We start from the raw sequence: 6,000 nt of genomic DNA, 5'->3' as shown, positions 1-6,000 counted from the left end.
CCGCTGCAGAGGCTGAGCGCCACGGCTGCATTAGGCAGGTTTGAAGATAGAGCTGAGAGGACTTCCCCATGAACTGGCTGCGGGAAAACAGAAAGAGAAGAATCAGGCATGAGTCCAAACGTCTGTGGCCCAGTAGCAGAAAAGATGGCGCGCCGTGGGCTGAGACGGGCAAGTTCACCATCTGCAGTTCAGGGGGACACAGCGGTGCACAGACGCCAGTGAGAGCGCTGGCCAGGAGCGGCTGCAGGGAGAGGAGGGGAGGCCGGCTCGGGGGCAGAACACGGGGCAGTGGGCCAAGGGGAAAGTGTTTCCAGGAGAAGAGAGCAGCGCGGAGGGGCAGAGATGACGATGGATGCAGTCCACAAAACCTGGGGAGACCTGGACCAGAGCATTTTCCTGGGGGAAGGCAGAAGGCTGCAGGGTTAAGAGATGAAACAGGGAGGGAAATTGGGGCGGGCGAGTGTAGACAGCACTTCTGAGGAATCGTGCTATATGCAAAGACGAGCAGAGCAGCTCTAGGTCAAGAGAGATCCTGTTTGTTCTGTTCTGTTGTTCAGATGGGCAGCCTCACCGGAATGGCCCACCAGAGGGGAAGGGGACACAGGTCCATCGGAGAGGGGCAGGGAGGAGGCCCCCGGCGGTGGCTAGGAGGCAGAGGAGAGAGGACCGCTCGCCCTCTGGGGAAAGGGGAGGCGTGGGCGTGGTGGGGTGGGGTCACCTCTCACTGCTTCTGTCCTGGTTTCTGGCTCCTTCTTTTTGTTCCGCCCTATGGGGTATATCCACACAAGGTCACCTGTAGACTTCCGTGAGTTCTGACGCATATACACAGTCAGGAGCTTGTCACCACCATCAACACAACACACATTTCCATCATCCCAGGTGTCCTTGGGCCCCCGTCACCTCCACTCTTACGCTTTTGCTCTGAGCGAGGCCCCTGGACGGTTTCGGGCAGAGGAGGGACATTCCTTGGCTAATGTGTTATGAGAGTTACTCTTTCACGTTAAGAATAGATTTGGGGCCCAAGGACAGAAGCAGAAGGCCGGTGCTGAGCTGATTCTCCAGCTGGGGGAGGTGCTTGGCCTTGGGCCTGGCGGGTGGGGGTGGGGGTGCCGTGGCAGATTCTGAGGGGTCTACTGACAGCCCACGTCAGTAGAGCTTGGAGGCAAGGACCCCGGTGCCTCGGCTCAGCAGGCAGGAAGGAGCCCTGCCATGGGGCTGTGGGAAGGCCAGGGGTTGACCTTCTGACATCAGAGCCTGAGTTCCCTAAAGATATCCCAGCAGAGATGTGGCCAGGCAGCTGGACACCGGAGCCCAGAGTTCAGGGTCAAGGTCTGGGGTGTTGTCACCGATGAGGTCACCTAGGGAAACAGGCGGGCAGCGCAGATGTCTGGTGTGCATCCCCAGCAAGAGGCCCTAGGCCTGGAACGAATCTGGAACCGTTGCCACGCCTCACACACTTGCTCCTGGCTCTGCCCCATCTGCAGACAGGTGGCCACGGTGTCACAGGGTTGTCAGGTGACTTCCTGGGGCCACTTTGCCCTCAGCCTAGGGCTGCTCCCACTCTGCTGTCCCCTGGGCCTCCACTTCCGACCTGGGTCACCTGAGCTCCCATTGTACTGGAAAACAGAAGCAGCTAGAGGAGACCATGCATCAGGGTCTTCCCCTCCCCCCCAACGTGAAGGGCTACCAACTGCCCCCTGCATCCAGTCCCCAGTCCTAGGTGGGGACCTCGGCTCATGCAGCGTGGTCATTCTCCCCCTGTACCCAGTCAGCACCACTGAGGTCACCAGGGCTCCAGTCCAAATATCAAACTGTCTTCTCCTCCTGGCCTCCGAGCCCCATTTGTGGCTTCCATCTACAACCTTGAAAAGTTGTCTTATATTTGCCCTCCTCCTTTGAGCAATCTGTTTTCACCCCAACAATGCATCCACACTGCACTGGCCATGGCCCCGGAGGGGCCTCGCTACCCTCATCCCTCCAGCAGCCAAATGTACATCACTCACCCCTGGGGTCCTCTTCCCCAGTCTGCTCCATCTGGGTCTTTCTCACTGGCTCCTCCTGGACTCCTGGGTTTCTCCACTGGGAGGGCTGCAGGGGGCTTGGTCCCCCATCCCTCACTCGCTCCCTTGACCATCTCATCATCTCCAGACACTGCAAGCTCACACTGCACTCCTGCAGCCCCCAGCCTCACAGCAGTCCCAGCTGGGGGTCTAGCGACATCACCTCCCCAGGTGGTCAGCAGCTGCCCACCCCTGCCTCCTCTCAGCAGTCCCACCCTTCCCGCCCTCCAGGACACCACCAGGTGTAGCGCCCTGGCACCCCTGCGCTGCCTTCTGCTCCAGCCTCGCCCCCGCAGACACAAGGCAGCGGGACGCCAGTCCCGTGCCCACAGCCCTCTGCTCAGACAGCCCAGGCACCTCGCATCTGACCTCATCTCCAGCCTCTCTGTGCCCTCTAGCTTTGGGGCTGGTCTCTGGAAAGCATCCTCCACAACCCCCTCCTACTTCGGGGCCTGAGGCTGGCTGGACTTCCTGCCTGTGAACCGGCCCCATCCCCAGACACTTGCAGGGCTCGCTCCCTGCGGCCCTTCCGTGCCCATTCACTCTATGTAACCAACTCCGGACACCCACTGCCTACCCCACCCGGCTTGTTTCCCACAGGACACCGCATTTACGTTCTCCTCTGTTATTCCCGCCCCTCCTCGCAGTGCGGACCCCACGAGGGCGTGGACATCACGGTCACTGCTTACAGCTCCAGGGCGGGGCCTGCGGAAAGCCGGAAACAGGGACGAGTTGTGGGGTCTGCCTTGTTGTCTACTGTCCGGGAGCCCGGGAGGCAGGTTCTCTGTCTGAGGCGCCCCCGCTCTTGCCTGGTGCTAGTTCCCAGGAAGAACAGGAATGCAAGAGCAAGACCGCCTCCCTCGGAGGAAACCCCTGGTCCCGGAGCGCCAGCTGCCTGCAGGTTCCAGGGTTCCGCAAGCCGCTCCCCCTCCTGGCGCAGCGCCAGCCGACCACGCCCCGTCCCCGCCTCGGCCCCGCCCCCAGGCCAGGGATCGCCCTACACCTCCTCGAGGCCCCGCCCCACCTCTGGCCCCGCCTCCCCGACCCCTCACGGGTGTCCGCGCAGAGCCCGGCCCCGGGGCTCTCTAGGTCCCTCTCCCTCTGACCCCGCCCCCTGTCCCCACCCACACCTTCTGACCACGCCCCCTCCTAGGTCCCGCCGCTGGCCCCCTCGCCTCTCCAGGTCCCAGGGCCCGGCCCAGCCCGGACGCGCCTGCGCCCTCTGACCACGCCCTGGGCCCCGCCCCGGGACCCACCGACTCCAGGCCCCGCCCCTGCCCCGGCGGCCGGGTGGGAGCCGGTCCGCGCAACGCGCATGCTCCAAGAGCGGCGCCCCCGACTCTGCGCTCGGCTCTGCTCGGGCATTTCCGCCTCTTTGTTTTAAACTCCGGACGGATTTTTTTCTCCTGCTCTTGGGGGGGACCCGGAGGGAGCGGCGCCCCCTCCCTCTCCCGGCGCGGCCCCCGCGTGCGCCCCGCTCGCCCGCAGCTGAGACGGCAGGTCAGTGAGTCCGCGCCCCGCCCGGCCTGGCCCGCGGCGCTCGCTACACAGGCCGCGGCCTCGGTCCGTGTCCGGGCCCGGAAGGCTCCGAACCCTGGTCCGCGCCCCTGCGCCCTCGTCGGCCCGGCCTGCGGATCCCCGACTCCGTTCGGCGGGGCCGGGACCCCGGGCAGGGCCCGACCCCGGGACCGGTCTTCGGGGAGGGACCAGGGAGGACTGGACCCCAGGACGGGTCACCGGGGAGGGACCAGAGAGGACCGGACCCCAGGACGGGGAGGGACCAGGGAGGACCGGACCTCAGGACGGGTCACCGCGGAGGGGCCAGGGAGGACCGGACCCCAGGACGGGCCACCGCGGAGTGACCAGGGAGGACCGGACCCCAGGAATGGCCACCGCGGAGGGACCATGGACCAGACCCCAGGACGGGTCACCGGGGAGGGCTGGACCTCGGGACCCAACAAGAAAAGGACTAGGAAGCACTCACTGTACACTGAGACAGATCACCTAGGAGAGTCCAACCCTGATACGGGTCATGGAGGAGGGTCCAGCCTCACTATGGGTCACGGAGGAGGGCTGGAACCTTAAGACTCAGCAGGAATCAGAGAGAGCTGGACCCGAGACAGGTCACCGAGCAGGGCCAGGACCCAGGAACAGCTGGGACACTGGGACAAGTCACTGAGGAGGCCTGGACGTTAGGATGGGTCACCTGGGGAGGTCTGGACCCCTGGACTGGCCCCCAGTAGGACCAGAATTCTGGAACCATCCTGTGAGCACCTCTGGGACCCTGGGACAGCCTCTCTTTCCCAGGAGGCCATGACCCTGGGACTGTGCCATGTGGAGGGCTCTTGCCTTGTGACAGGCTCCAGGGATGACCCAGGTAGGTCATGTAGGAGAGTCGGATGTTGGGGCAGCCGTGAAGAAGGCTGGCGGTCAGAGAGGGCCACGACCGTGATAAGAGCTGGAACTTGGAGTCAGGTCCCCAGGGAGGCCAAGGCTCTTGAATGAGTCCCTGAGAAGCACTCAGACCCCAAGGGTGGTATGTAAGGGGCGCCGGGACCTCAGGCTGGACCCCCAGGGGATTGGGCCCTGGGGCAGGTTCCAGAGGTGCCCAGAATCTACCCAGCCCACTCAGCTGGACCTGGCTTCTGTAAAGGCTCTGAAGCATCAGGGATCCTGGTCACCTGAGCCCCACAGGTGCAAACCAGCCCTCTCCGTGAGGCCCCTGAGCACCTGGGCCTCACAAACCTTCTGACCTTCAGCAGATGCTGCCTGGGCTGGGCCCTGGGGGTAGGCAGGGTTGAGGCCCATCCTCCCATCTCTGGGGACTCAAGCGGGGGTGGGGGTGGGGGCTCCTAGTCCCCACTGGCTCCATGCCCCAGGCCAGTGCTTTGCCCCTCCCCAGACCCAGAAAGCTGTCCCCTACCCTGTTCTCCCAGTCCCTGCTCCAGGGCTGCCATCCTTTCCTTACCTGGGCCCTGTGGTCAGTGTCAGGCACCTTCAACCACTCCTGTCCTCCCCTCCCTCCAGTGGTGTCACCAAAAGAGCCCCATTCTCAAGGTCTGGAGGTGTTTTCTGTGTCCAGGAATTTCCAGGCGGGGTGGGGTCCAAGCTGGGAGTGTGGGCTGCGGGAAGGGTTTGGAGCCAGACGGCCCAGTGCGTGTCAGGTGAGCCATCAGGCACCTCCTCCACTCCAGGAAAGGACCTTGGGATGGGAGCTTTGCTTCTCTGAAACCTTCGAAGCAGACTTCACTTAGAGCTTGCCCGTGTTGTCCTTTAATTTGGAAGAGGGGATGGAGAAGTGCTGCCCTTCGGCTGGGGAAGGGCTCCAGAGTGTGTCCAGTAGGGTAACGTTGGAGGAGTTTGAGAGGATGGAAAGCCCAGGCAGGCACTGGCTCCCTGGCATGGGGTGGGCGTGCAGCACATTCATTGCGTGGACGAAAGGCGGGAGTGCTTTCAGAAAGGTCGCCCTGTGTTAGGGTGAGGCACGCGTCTAACATTCCCAAGGGGGATGCTTGAAGTGGTCAGTTCGGTATTTCATTTTGTGCCGTAACTTCACTTCTTGATTACTTAGGAGAAACCCCCTTGCGTTTTCAGTGTAACATTTCACTGTAACTAAGCTTAAGTGCGTGGAACCCCCGAGTAGTCCAGCCTATTTTGATTCGTCAAATGTAACCACACTTGCGACCTTGTTACTCAGTGCTTGCTTTTTCTGTGTGTGTGTGTTTTTTGTTTGTTTGTTTTTTAAATTTACTTGGCTGCATCGGGTCTTAGTTGCGGCACGCGGGATCTTTCGTTGCGGTGCGCGGGCTTCTGCCTAGTTGTGGCCCGCGGGCTCCTGGGCTCGCGTGGGCTTAGTTGCCCCGTGGCATGTGGGATCTTAGTTCCCCAACAGGGATCGAACCAGCGTCCCCTGCATTGGAAGGCAGATTCTTAACTACTG

General features: G+C 62.6%; 1 protein-coding gene across 1 annotated transcript in view; it reads left to right on the top strand.

Moving 5' to 3' along the window:
• The first annotated feature begins 3,424 nt into the window (after positions 1-3,424).
• PCGF3 (polycomb group ring finger 3) overlaps positions 3,425-6,000 on the top strand; it is a 51,884-nt gene continuing 49,308 nt past the window's right edge. Inside the window, exon 1 of the mRNA XM_065877892.1 lies at positions 3,425-3,560. The gene's annotated coding sequence lies outside the window, so the exon portion shown is untranslated. The remainder of the gene's footprint in view (positions 3,561-6,000) is intronic.

Source organism: Phocoena phocoena, chromosome 5, assembly GCF_963924675.1.
Source record: "Phocoena phocoena chromosome 5, mPhoPho1.1, whole genome shotgun sequence".
Lineage (NCBI taxonomy): Eukaryota > Metazoa > Chordata > Mammalia > Artiodactyla > Phocoenidae > Phocoena > Phocoena phocoena.
The sequence above is the reverse complement of the archived record's forward strand: the minus strand, read 5'-3'. Positions and strand labels throughout refer to the sequence as shown.